Genomic DNA, 13,991 nt, shown 5'->3' on the forward strand with positions numbered 1-13,991 from the left:
TTCTGCCTGGATAGCCCTGCCCTCACTCCCCACAAGGCCTCTACTTTTTCCTCCGTCAGGTCTACGTTCAAATGTCTCCTCAGAGGCCCCTCGGCCACGCTGACCAAAGCGGCCTCATTCTCAGCCCTTCCCCTGTGCTTCTAGGATTCATAATTAGGACGTATTGGTGGGTTCACAGCTGTCCTCTGCCGTCCTCTGTAATGGGAGCTCCAAGAGGGCAGGGCCGTAGCACACAGTGAGTGTGTAATGAATGCACCATAACAAATGAGATTACGGGAACCCAGAGCACGTCCCCCAAAGGCAGAGTGTCCCAGCCTGACCCCTGGCCCCCAGATCCTTGCCATCTCCTTCCCCCAAAGACTGCTTGGTGTTTGGGTGGCGGGGTGGGGAGGGTAACAGAAAGTGCTGTTCAGTTATTCATGCACTGGCCTCTCCCATGAAACCTAGAAAGGTCCGTATTCTGGCCACCTCAGCCCACCGCATGGATGGGAAGTCCAAGGCCACGAGTGGTTCTGTCTCTGCGTCCACGCTCTGCTCCAACTCCAGCCATAGCTCCCATCACCCTCAGGAGAAAGTCCAGCTCTTCAGCTCAGAGTTCCTGGTCCTGCCCGAGTGGGGAGAGAGCCTTCCTTTCTCCTTTGCCTAATTCTCAGTCACTCTTTACCTCTCATCTTGGTTGGTTTCCCAATAGTGACTGTTGACAGTCTCAGGACACATTAGCTGCTGTCAGAGACCAAATATTCACTGCACGGAGCCGGTCAGCACATCGGACTGAATGTGACTCTTACAAAGTAAAGGGACTCACTGCTCACTGTTTGCACAATACATCAGATCATGGACCACTGAGTTCATTGCTTGCACCGTGTACAAGTATGAACACCATGGACCTTTGACCACTAGCAGGACACTAAGTACAATATAGGTGACAGTGACAGCCTAAGAGCTTAGAGTGGGAATCAACAAACTTTTTCTATAAATGGCCAGATAATTAACATTTGAGACTTTGTAGCCCATACAGTCTCTGATTGTAACTATTCAACTCTGCTGGCTTGAAACAGCCACAAATAATACACAAGTGAGTGGACATGGCTGCATCCCAATAAAACTTTATTTGTTTTATTTGGATGCTGAAATTTGAATGTCATATAGTTTTACTTCATTTCACAAAATATTCTTCTTGCGATCTGTTTTAGTCATTTAAAAGTGTAAAAGCCATGACTAGGTGGTGAGCAGAGGTGTAGTTGGCCAGCCCCTGGGTGAGGTAACAAAGTATCAGGATTCATTGTTACAAAGAATTGGAAGGCTGTTTAAATACCTTCCAGGTTGCCCGCTGAGAAATATTAGGGCAAGTTGGTGACTAACAGGGACCACTGACAAGTAACAGGTATCTGGACTTGATGTTTACAAAGTATCAGAACAAAACAAGTGCTGATTGCTGTTGGGGGTCAGGACCTGGATTGAAGTTAGACCCGGCTGCTGGCCCTGCACAGCACAGACCCGACAGGGTGCTGGTACCCATTCTCCGAATGCTGTTTACCAAGTATCGAGTGACAGGGGCCAGTGGCAGGGTATCGAGTCACAGGGCAATCACACTGAGACTTGGGCACTGTGACAACTCTAGACACCAGCTGTTTACAGTGACATGAGACCGGCTGTTTACAGGGGACTGGCCGGCCTGCTTTCAGGTGCTGGAGTCTAGATGGCCAGTGAGATGGGCTCTCCTGCTGTTGTTCCCAGAAGCCCTGGTCCTGGGACCCCTCTCCTGCGGCTGTCTCCAGCACCAGGAGTGGGAATGAGGAAGGGGCTTCTGACTTACGCCAGGTGGGGCTTTTGCTCACTCAAAACACCTATACTCCGTCTTGGGCTCTTTAGAGGCAGAAATTGAGTGCTAAAGGCATTGGGTCCCATGGTCCAGCTTTTGTCCTCCTTCTGCTCATCCCTGGCTGTGCCACTGATCTGGGCCTCTGCTTCTTTATCTGTAAAATGGGCACAATGACCAATCAGTGTTGCCAGACAAAATACAGGATACCCAGTTAACTTTACATTTCAGATAAACAATGAAAACAAAATTGTTTTAGTATATCTCATGCAACATTGTGGATAGACTTATACTGAAAAAAATGTATTGGTTGTTTATGTGAAATTCAAAGTGAATTGGGGGCCTAGATTGTTTATTTGCTAATTCTGACCTCCCCTAGGATAAACCCCCACCCCACCCCCACCCCCCTCCAGGAGCTTATGAAGATCCTGAGGCCAGGCACAGAGAAAGTACCTGATAACTTGTAGTCCTGGGGTTCACTGTCCTTGTCTTTCCGAGGATGGGAAAACAGGGCTTGAGTAAGTTCTGACATTTGGCTCATAAATGCATCGACTGTCTCTGAGTAACAAGAACAAGAATGGCACCATTATTCAAGAATTTCATTAGAACATCAGCAAGAGACTCTGGATCACAGGGGTTCCATGGGAGGGCACAATTCACAGCATATCCCCAGCACCCAGAGCCTGGCCTGGTACCCTGCAGGGCTCAGTAAAGAGTTGTTGAATGAATGAAAGATTGGATTCAATGAATAGTTATTGAATACAGTGATTGATTGATTCCACCACTCTTTATTGAATACTTACTGTATGTACCTTTGCCTGCCCACAGCTTCCCATCAACAAAGGAGGTTTAATCCAGTCATCACCATAAATGCAAAATTATAACTTGGACAAGATCTGCTAAAGGGAGACACGCAATGCTAGGACTCCTGCATGCGATCCAGGAGGGCTTCCTGGAGAAGGTGACATTTGACAGAGACCTGGAAGAGGAGATTTGTAGGTACCAACAAGGCACAGCGAGTGCCAGGCAGAAGGCACGCCATGTGCAAACATCACGGGGTGGGAGGGAACACAATGATTTCAGGGGGTGTCTTCATGCCCCCACCCCCAGCTTCCTTTGATAGTTTGCAGGCTCCAGCAGATAGTCAACTAGGCTAAGTTTAGGATGGCCAGGGTCGCCTGGCAAGTCAGGCAGGATGTGGCATCCTCAATCGCCGACAGGGGGAGGGAAAGAAAGCCCTGGCACATCCTGGGCCCAGGCGGGGGTGAGAAGAGCAGTGCCTGGCACCACCTCTACCCTGGAATTTCCCGAGCCACCTGCCTGCCTGGTACACTCTCCAGCCCACGTTGCTGTGGCCACCTCGGGGGACACAGAGCAGAAGGCGTGGGACGTGGCTGCAGGCTGCTGGGTGGGGTCAGAGAAAACATCTTTTGACTACCCTGCTGGGAACTCTCAGGACCAAGAACCAGAGCTGGGATGGCCACAAGAGCCCCCACATAATAATAGCTAACACCTACGAGTGCCCAGCTGAGACTTGATGGGAAAGATCTCATTTAATAGCCATAAAAGTCCCACAAGGCTGGTTCCATAAGTGTCCCCATTTTACAGACAGGGAAACAGGATTAGGGGGATGAAACTGCTGGCTAAGGACTTGTGGTGACCCCAGGAGACAGTGGGTCTTAGTCGGTTCGGGCTGCTATGACAAAAATACCAAAAGCTGGGTGTCTTTAACAACAGACATGTATTTCATGTATTTCCACAGTTCTGGAAGCGGGAAGTCGAAGATCAAGACTCTGAGAGCTGGCTGTCTTCGTGCTGTGTCTTCCCATATCGAAAGGGCCATGTGGTCTCTTTCAAAAGAGCATGAATCTCATCATGGGGCTCCACCCTCATGACCTAATCACCTCCCAAAGGCCCCACCTCCAAACACCATCACATTGGAATCAGGGTTTCAATTTATGAAATTCTGGGGGACACAAACATTCCATCTCTAGCAACACCCACCTTTTACTTTTGAGGTGAGATGGAGGCCCAGCATCTGGGTCCAGAATGGGGGCCACTGAACCTACTGTTCCATTTGTCTCTAGCCTCAGTAGTACTGGCTGCAAAATGGGACTTTGGACAACGGCAGAAGGCCGCGGGCAGACCCTCCCCCAGGCTCCTGGGGGATTGTGGCAGGAGTCCCCTGCTCCCTGCCCACTGAATCGGTAACTCACTGTATCCAGTCAGCAGAGACAAATGTTCTCATCCAGTATTCATCACTTACTGTATACCTGGGGTGGGGGGCTGATTGGCTGCATAGGGTCCCCTGTGGAACTTTCTGAACAATAGGAACATTATATCCAGTTTGATAGTTCAGGACTGGATGCGTCCAACTGTACTCTGTTGTGAGTTATACTCTGACTGACCTGACCTTAAAAAGAGTTCTAGGATATTTTATTTCAACCCTGGGGAAAAGGCAACATAAGAGCAAAATCTAAGCGCTTTATACAAAGTCTTCTGTTTTGGAAACTGGTGCTTTTGGTTGTAGCTCTGGAAGGATGAAAAGGGGTATCTTATTCTATACTCTAACATCAGACTGCCTATGGATGTTCTTTTTTTCACTTCAAAAGAAAACACATCTGTATTTTACATTTTGTAAATATGAACGTGCTATATACGAAGCATTATATAAACACAGAAGAAAACATAAAAGCAGTTGATTTAGAAGTGGAGGTAGTACAGCTGTTGTAGCTGTGCCTGCAGATGCTGCCTCAGTTTCCCCATCTGTACATGGGGGTGATAACCCCCATACTATGGGGCTGAGGTGACGACCTGGTGGGTTGGCTGGCGCAGTAGGTGCCATCAGGCTGGGATAAGTAAATCCTGGCGTGAAGTTGGTATATTTTGTCCCTTGGCTATGTTTATTTGTTTTATGCTGATGTAAGTCATTATCCAAATGCTTGGGTTGTTCATTTACAGGGCAGGAGAGTTTCACCGGGGTCACCCCAATGAGAAAACAGCTCCGCTCAGGCCATGCATGGCTGTCCCTTGACAAGGTCCAGTCCCGGGGCTACTTCTATTCTAGGACAATCTTGGGGGTGGTGAGGAACCCAGACTTGTATCCTGACACCCTGGAGTCTGTGGTCAGCAATCTTGGCCTCAGGGTGACCAATGGGTAGCTCATGGCCTGGCAAGGAGACCTGGGGTGGAGGGCATTCTGAGGACACAGTAATGTGGGCCCCAGGTGGGGGATGAATTGGGTGAGGCAAGGAGGCCAGGCCCGGGGTGGGCCTGGAGTGTACGACTGTGGCCTCATCCGAAAGCCCAGACCATTCGCCATTCATTGAAGGTTCAACAGTGGCTCATCCCACTCTGAGTGGAGGCCTGGGGGTCGGTGCAGGAGTCAGGAGGTCAGAGAGGGGGCCTAGTCTACCCAGGAGAGAGATGGATAGACAGTGGGAGACAGAAGATATGGAAAGACAGGGAGAGACACGGGGAGACAGAGACAGAGAAAGAGAGAAACAGAGGGTCAAGAGACACAGGGAGACACAGAGAGACAGGGAGAGAGATAGAGAGCTGAGGAGAGACAGAGTAATAGACAAAGAGGGAGACAGAGACAGAGAGACAGACAGACAGACAGAGAGACGGGGAGGCAGAGAGGCTCCTGGGCCATTAATCCCACCCTCCACGTCTGGTTCATGGACTCTTCCCTGGCCCCCAACCAGATGGGAACCCCCTCCTGCATACAGATGGAGAAACTGAGGCCCAAAGTGGCCAACCTGCAGCTCCCAAGGCTGTGACACTGGCAGGGCCCCGAAAGCTGGGGCGGGTGGGGTGAGAAATGATAGGGACCCCAATTCCTGATGGGCTTCAGGGGGGATTTGGGTTTGGGAGGCAGCTTGTCCTGTGAGAAGCATCTGGGGTCTCTGGTGACCCTGGGATTGGCAGGAACCTAATAAGGTCAGTGCTGCCTGGGTCTCTGTGAATCGGGGACAGCCCATGGGTCACTGTGTGTTCACTGCAGGGCACATCTGAAATTTTCCATGACACCCAGCATTTTAAAATGACCCCTGGGCTCCTGGGGCTGATCCCAGGCCCGGATGTCCAGGATAGAGGGAAATTTCAGCTCCTCCTGGAGGCCAGCCCAGAGTGGGGGATGCCGAGAAAACTCCGAGAATGTCCTGGGCCTGAGAAGAAGGCGCCAAGCCGCCTCGAGGGGGCGGCTGGGAATTCTGCTTTTGGCACCCCCCCTGCCATTTTGGGAACACACAGTGCACACCCCCACATCTGCCAGCACCCAGGCTGGAATGACCGGAGCAGGGACCATCCCTTCTCACCCCTGGCGGAGGCACTTGCAATACAGAGTGGCCCAGGAGCTGCCTCCCCAGGAGATGCTGGAGGAAGCCCAGACAGGGAGAGTGAGAGACGGTAGCCTGAGGTTTTAGGGCAACTGGAGTCTCACCCCATTCCCTGAGACTGGGGGACTGGGACTCGCCTTCTCATTGACGTCCTTGCAGAAATAGTCTGGAATCCAAATGATCAGATCTGGAGAAACCCATCATTTGTAGTTCAGGAAAAATCCCTGAACTACAGCTTCCACCAAGAGCAGGAACAGGGAGGACAGGTATGCTTTAAATGAACTTGACACACATTCCAAAACAGGCAGGGGAAGATGCCAGCTGTGTGAAAGTGGGTCCACCCAAAAACCTCAGAAAAAGACTTCATGGTAGAATCAGGAACGCAATGGGAAAGGAATGACCTGGTGAAACAGGAGATCAGATCAGCTTCAATAAAGAGGAAGAAATGAGGCAGATGGTGTTCTCAGCCCTTCAGGGAAACAGACATGGCTGTATTCAGGCAGCAACAGAGATGGTGGATGTACCATATTCATGGAGAGGTTCAAAGACTGATTCTCCTCATCTGATGTTTTAACACAATCCCAATCAAAGTCACAACAGACTTTTGTTTTCCCCTGGGATTTGATAAGATGATTCCAAAATTTACCTGGAAGAGCAGAGAGCTGCAAATAGCCAGGACACTTCTGTAGAACAGGGTGGTGTTACCTGTCCTACCAGATAGTAGGACCCATTACAAAGACTGTAATTGAGTCAGAGAGATATTAGCACAGGGACAGACACATGGATCAATGGATCGGAATTAAACGCCCACAGACACCAAAGGTGGGTCAGGAATTTTATTCTGAGATGGACAGTGTCTGTCCCAGCAGCTGGGATGGGAGACTATTGCATAAAAGGATCTGGGAAGTGTGCGTCCATGTTGAAACCAATTAAATTAGATTCTATGTCCCATCATACACAAAAAACTCAACTCTAACGGGGTAAAAAAGGTTATCTGCAAAAATACAATACATAAAACTTTAATGTCTTGATAGAAAATGTAGGCGATCTTAGGGGTCAACAAGAACCAAAAGGCATCGTCTATATAAGAAAAGACGGATTGATTTGCATGCATTAAGATTAGGATTTTTTTGTTCATCAAAAGGCACCTTGACAAAAGTAAAAAGGCAAGTTACAAACTAGGGGGAGATATTTGCAATATACTCGACTGACGGAGGAATAGTATCAAAAATCTATAAAGAGCTCCTCTAACTCACCATGAGGAGCATGAAGAACCCACAGGAGGAAACGCATGTGGCGAGATGATGTTTAGCATCAATTGGAAATAAGGAAGATGCAAATCAAAACACCAGTTAGATGTCATTTGAGTGTGAAACGCTATAAAATCCAACACCAATGTTTTTCAAGTTGTAGATTCACAAGAAACTCACTCACTGCTGGCGGAGGGTGAACGGTTCCAACACTTTAGAAAAGTGTCTGGAGTACCTGAGCCCATCAGAATCCACAATCGCCCTGAAATCCTCAAAAGTAAAATGCACACCTCGTTCCTCCTGGCCAGAGTGCCCAGTTGTAGGCACTGCCCTCTCCAGGCTGGGATGGAGGGAAGTACGGGAGTGGCTTGAGGCTGCCAGAATGAAGTACCATGAACTGGGTGGCTCAACACAACAAAAATTTATTCTCTGACAGCTCTGGAGGCCCCAAGTCCAAGATCAAGGTGCGAGCAGGGCTGGCTCCTTCTGGCGGCTCTGAGGGAGAGTCCCATCCCAGGCCCCTCTCCTGGCTTCTGGGGAATTCTTAGCATTCCTTGGCTTGTGGCAGCATCACTCCAATCCCTGCTTCTGTCATCACCTGGCCTTCTCTTCTATCTCAGATCTCTTCTTCCTTTCTCTTATCTTAATGACACTTGTCACTGGATTTAGGACCCTAAATCCAGGATGATCTCCCCGCAAGATCCTTACCGTAATGACATCTACAAAGATCCTATTTCCAAACAAGGTCACCGTCACAGGTTCCTGGGGGACATGTTCTTGGAGGACACCACGCAGCCCACTACAGGGGGATTCTTCATCCTACCCACGGAGCATCCAGCAGCCTGAGGTTCAAAGGCCACGGTCCTCATGCTGCAACTCTTGTTCTCCTCTGTGTCCCCAGCTCTTGGTAAGGACCTGGCACACAGGTGGAACAGTGATGTGAGTTAATCCAAACTCCAGACAGCTGGGGTTTAAGTCCGAGGACTTCAGATCAGTGACTTGACCTCTCTGTGCCGCTGTTTCCTGGCCTAGTAAGAAGAGCTGATAATACCTGCCAGGGGAATTGTGCTCGCCTGACCCCCCAAAGATATGTCTACTCAGAGCCTTAGAACATGACCTTACAGGGTCACTACAGATGTAATTAGTTCCAGATCTTAAGACAAGATCATCCTTGATTCTGATGACTCTAAATCCAGGGACAGGTATTCCTTATAAGAGAGAGAAAAGGAAACAGACAGGAAGTTGGCCATTTGGAGATAGAGGCAGACTGGAGAGATGCAGCCACAAACCAAGGATGGCTGGCAGCCCCCAGAAACTGGAAGAGAGGCCTGGGACAGACACTCCCTCAGAGCCTCCAGAAGGATCCAGCTCTGTCCACACCTTGATTCCAGACTTCCGGTCCCCTGAATTGGGAGAAAAGTTTTTGTTGTTCTAAGCACAAGGTCATGGTCATTTGTTACAGCAGCTCCAGGAAAACACACTCACTGCCTTGTAGGACTGTTGGGAGGATTAAATGAGGGAACACCTAGTACACAGTAGGCAGTTAATATGTGCTCCCGGGGAGAATATAATGTGCTAAATCAACAAAGCATGAAGGAAGCATCAGCTGTGGATTGAATGAGTGATCAAGGCGGACTCACTCGGGATGAGGGCTCAGGGCACCTCATGCCCTAGATCCCAACCGCCCCTGGGCCCCGCGCACCCTCCCTGCCCTGACAGCAGGCTGTTGGCAGATTTCCCTCATGCACAGATACCAACCAGCCCCCAGGCAGTGGCCCCAGCAAACTTCCCTGGGCTGTAGCAGGCGGTTGGAGCCAGCGCTATTTGCAAACTGAAACCCAGGGCTGCGGCTTTGGCCACCCACTTGTGAAACTGACTGTGCTATTTCGTCCCTGTGAGAAAGTTCTTCAGGGAGGCTGCGTGGGAAAGGGACAGGCGGTGGGGCAGGGGAGGAAGGGAGGGGAGCCAATTCCATTCCCAGGGGACTTGGGGATTGACAGTACCTCTGTGCCTCAGTTTCCTTATCTGTAATTGGACGTCATGGGAGTGGGGGGAGGGTATCACAAGTTCCTGGTTGGGTAAGTGACTTCACCTCTCTAAGCCTCAGTTTCCCCATCTGTGAACTGGTGGGAAACACATAGTCACCAGAGTGACCACCTGAAGTCGTCTTTCCTTTGGGAGACACGTATCAAACCGTATCACCTGCCTTGAGACCCTCCCTGGGTGCCCCACTGCTTTTAAGGTGAAGACCAAGACCCTCCCGGTAGTCCCCAAGGCCCCATAAGGTGCAGCCCTGCTGCTGTCCCCACATCATCTCCCTTCACCGCCTCCTCTGGGTCTCAGCCCCAATGCCACCTCTTCCAGGAGGCCCTCCATGGCTATCCAATTTGGAAAGACCCTCTGCCACGTCTAGCCATGTGTCCCACATTATTTATACTGTACATCACCTTCCCTGCCCCTAGGCCATGACTCCCACTGTCTCAATTGTCCGCAGTGGTGTCCCCAAACCCCCAGTCCAGGGCCTGGCACACAGGAGGCATCTGGTAAAGGACTCTTATTATCAGCATGATTATTTTGTGTACATTGATTTGACACTGCTGAGAACAAAATACAGATTCCTGATGGCAGGAAAGGAAGAAAGGGCATGTGGGCATGTATGACATTTGAGCTGAGTCCTGAACGAGGTGGGAGAGATATCTGGGCATCTTGGTAAAACTGGCCCCAGGCGGAGGCATAGCCTGTGCAAAGATCCTGAGGTAGGAGAGTGCTTGACTTATTGGAGGAGCTTCAAGGAGGTCTGAGTGGAGTGAGCAGAGGTCGGGGGAGAAGTAGCAGCAGCAAGACCAGCAGAGCGGGGCCTTGTGGCCAAGGAGAGGACTTGGGCTTTTACCCTGAGGGAGGTGGGAGCCATAGAAGGTTCTGGAGAGAGGAAGGATGAGCTGACTCCAGCCACCATGGAGAAAAGAGCATGTGGGGGATGAGAACGGAAGTGAGGAGACCAGGGAGGTGATACTTGTGCTGGACCAGGTGGTGAGAGGGGATTTGGGAGCAATTTCACTGGTAGATGGGGTGGAGGATAGAGAATAGAGTCAAGGATGCTTGTTTGGTCCCATGTCATGGGGCGGATGACAAACTGAGGCTCTGGGGGCAGAGGGATCTGGGTAAAAAGTAGAGGCTTAAAAGGAACAGGTGGCCAAGGTCGGGAAGGGAGCCTCAGGGCCCCACCCTGAGTCACCAAGCCGGGCGGTCAGCTTCTTTTTGATGCAACCACCATCCTCTATCTCTCTCTTTGATGTTATCTCTATAATTTCAATCCTTGTTAAAAGTAGAAGACTCGCAAATCACAGTTGATGATAGGCCTGACCCGGCTTCACACAGACTCATTTATTCCCCCGGCAACACTGAGACAGGGGCGCCATGTCTGTTTTATAGATGGGGAAACTGAGGCTTGGGGAGGCAAAGTAGTTGTCCAGGTCAAGGAGGCGAGATTCAAACCCTGGAGGTCGGGATCTTGACGAGTTCCTGGGACCGCACTTTGCCTGGGGGGATGTGCGTCATCATATGTCCCACCCTGGAATGTATTAGTCAGTTCCAGGCTTCAGATGGGGGCGGGGATGAGAGCCCCCGGGTGTGCTAAGAATTCCAGTTTCAGTGTTTTTGGCCTTACGTTTTGTGGGTCTAGGATGGCATGCCATGTGTTTGTTGACTCATTTGTCCATACATTCCCCGCTTCAGGGCCTTCCTTGTGTGAGGTGTTGTCCCAGCGTGGGAGGGTGTGAGTCCAGCAGTTTCGTAGAGTCCAAGCCCGGTCAGAGGGAGGTACCCAGAGCTGGGGGTCTCCAGGAGGCTGGGAGGTAGCGGGGCTTTCTCAGCCTGAGAAGCTCTGCAGGTCCCTTTCTGCCCCACCCTCTCCCCCTCACACACACACCATGATGAAAGCCAGGAAGGGTGGGGACACCGTGAGGCTTTCTGACCCCAGAGTCTCCCTGGCCCCGCCTCGGACCTCACCCTCTAGTCCCCTTCCTGGCTGGCACTAGAAAGCCACCAATGCCACTAGGATAAGGCCTGGGCTACCTGCTAGACTGGCCACTGGGAAACCGCTTCCAGGAGGTGGGGTTGTCACTGCCCAGAGCAGAAACACCTGTGCTGACCATTCATAGGCAGGCCGGAAGGCCACTGGAGAGCCCCAGAGCCTGGTGGCCGGACAAGGGGGACCAGTGATGGGTCTTCATGATGCAGGCCTCAGTTTCCCCATCTAAAGACTATAGCGTGGGGGGAACCCTGTGTCTGGAGACTGTGGGTGTTGAGCTGCTGGACTTCCAGAATTAGAGAGGGAATCTTACATGGTTTGGGTCTTCCAGGCAGCATGTGAGGGTCCCAGGCTGCTTGGAGCTGGCCCCAGTGGGGACAGTTGTGGGGGGACAGAGATTAGAATCTGGATTCGTTGTGGAGGCCTGGGCCAGACACTGTTCAGTCCTGGGCTGACCTGGCTGGCGCAGGGCTGGTCTGGGAGCTCTTGAGAGGGTTGAGGGAGAGAGAGAGGCAAAGAGAAACAGAGACAGAGAGAGAGAGAAGGAGAGAGAGAAGGAGAGAAAAACAGAGAAACAGAGGAATGAGAGACAGAGAGTGAGAGAGAACAGGGGAGCCATGAGACAGAGACACATACAGAGACAGTAGAGACAGAAAGACAGATAGGGAGAGAGAGGGGAGGGGCAGTCAGAAAAGAGCAAATTTTGGGGTGCAGGAATAGCCACCTGGTAGGATGGACCAGAGGAGCCCCTGCGTGAAACGAATTTCTGTCCTAAATAAACCATGGCTTTAATATCGAGGATATTAGCACATCTCCTATGGTGGACTCCCTCTTACCTCTCACCTCTCACAACCCTCAAGGAGGGTTAACGATCCTCATTTCTCCCACGAGGAAACCAAGGCTCCGAAACTGTGCAGCTAACTGGCGGCAGAGCCAGGGTCCGTCCTGAAGCTGTCAGAGGTTTGTCGACTGACTATGTGACCTCCCCAACCTGTAAGTACAGGGAGACTCACAGAGGAGAAACCTGCCCCTCCCCTCCCCTCACCCCCACAGTGTTTTTATTTCCCTCCGCCTGGGTGTTTTTGGTTTCAGCAGGAACCGGGTGCAGGAGCAAGAGCAGGCGGTTCTCACTGGGCAGGGTTGGCCCAGGGCGGGACAGGAGCCAGGAGTGGCTCCACGCCAGAACACAAACAGTGACCTCTGCTGTTGTCCCGACACCAGGACCAGGCAGGTCCAGTTTCCCACTCAGCCCCCGCCCCATGCCTCGGCTTCCCCACCTGGAAAGTGGGGCCCTGCGTGGGTGCTGGGGGCACTTCTCTGGCTTCTGGCCAAAGGGCAGATGGCTCCAGGAGCAGTTTCCCACGTCCCTGCCAAGGTTTCGTGTGCTCCGTTATTAAATATTGATGGAGGCTACCTGGTGCTGCCCCAAAGCCTCCCGTGGGGGGACAGAGGTGGATGCAGATGCCCCAACCCCAGTTGGGGGAGAGTTCGGGGTGGGGCTAGAGGGAGGAGGACAGGATAAGTGCCTGCAGAAACCAGGAAAATTCTTAGCTATGACGTCTAAAGCACAAGCGACCAGAGGAAAACACGCATACATAAGTTGGACTCCATCAAATTTACAACTTTTCTTCCACAAATGACACTCTTAGGAGAATGAAAAGACAACCCACAGAATGGGAGAAAATATTTGCAAGTCATATATCCGACAAGGGATTAATATCCAGAATAGATAAAGAACTCTCACAACTCAATAATAAAACGATAAATAACCCAATGTAAAATGAGCAAAGGATTCGAATAGACATTTCTCCAGAGGATATACCAACGGCTGATTTGCACATGAAAAGGTGCTCAACATCACTAGTCATCAGGGAAACGAAAATCAAGCCAGAATGAGATACCACCTCACACCAACTAAGCTGGCTAGACTGGAAAACAACCGTGTTGAGGACATGGGGAAATCGGAGCTCTTGTATGCATTGCTGATGGAATGTAACTGTGTAGCCGCTTTGGAAAACAACTGGTGGCTGCTCGATAAGTTAAACATAGAATCACCATATGACCCAGCAGTTGCACTCCTAGGTACAGACCAAGAGAAATGAAAACGTGTTCACATCAAGACTTGTACACAATACTCACAGCAGCACTAATTACAGTCACCAAGAGGTAGAAATAATCCAATTGCCCATCAACGAATGAATGGATTAAATGAAGAGTAACACACCCACACAGTGAAATATTACTCAACCATAAAAAGGAATGAAGCACGAACACGCTACAACGTGGATGAACCTAGAAAACATCATGCTGAGTTTCTTTCCCAAAAGAACAGACACAAAAGGTGACACAGCGTGTGATCCCATGTGTATGAAATGGCAGAAGAGACAAATCCACAGAGACAAGAATTAGGTTGGTGGTTGTCAGGGGCTGGGGGATTGGAATGGGAGGTGACTGCTCATGAAGACAGTCTCCTTTGGGGTGATGGAATGTTCTGGAACTAGAAAGAGATGATGATTGCACAACATTGTCTTAATGCCACTTAACTATTTACT

The 13,991-nt window shown here is 50.6% G+C and overlaps 1 long non-coding RNA gene across 1 annotated transcript; it reads right to left on the reverse strand.

Moving 5' to 3' along the window:
* Positions 1–1,194: 1,194 nt before the first annotated feature.
* On the reverse strand, positions 1,195–12,404 carry LOC117038112 (uncharacterized). The gene is made up of 3 exons (XR_004425627.1): positions 12,283–12,404; positions 2,273–2,377; positions 1,195–1,976 (listed from the first exon to the last, which is right to left on the reverse strand). It is a non-coding gene; the product is annotated as an uncharacterized LOC117038112 (long non-coding RNA).
* Positions 12,405–13,991: the final 1,587 nt, after the last annotated feature.

This window comes from Rhinolophus ferrumequinum, chromosome 18, assembly GCF_004115265.2.
Source record: "Rhinolophus ferrumequinum isolate MPI-CBG mRhiFer1 chromosome 18, mRhiFer1_v1.p, whole genome shotgun sequence".
In the NCBI taxonomy this organism is placed as follows: Eukaryota; Metazoa; Chordata; class Mammalia; order Chiroptera; family Rhinolophidae; genus Rhinolophus; species Rhinolophus ferrumequinum.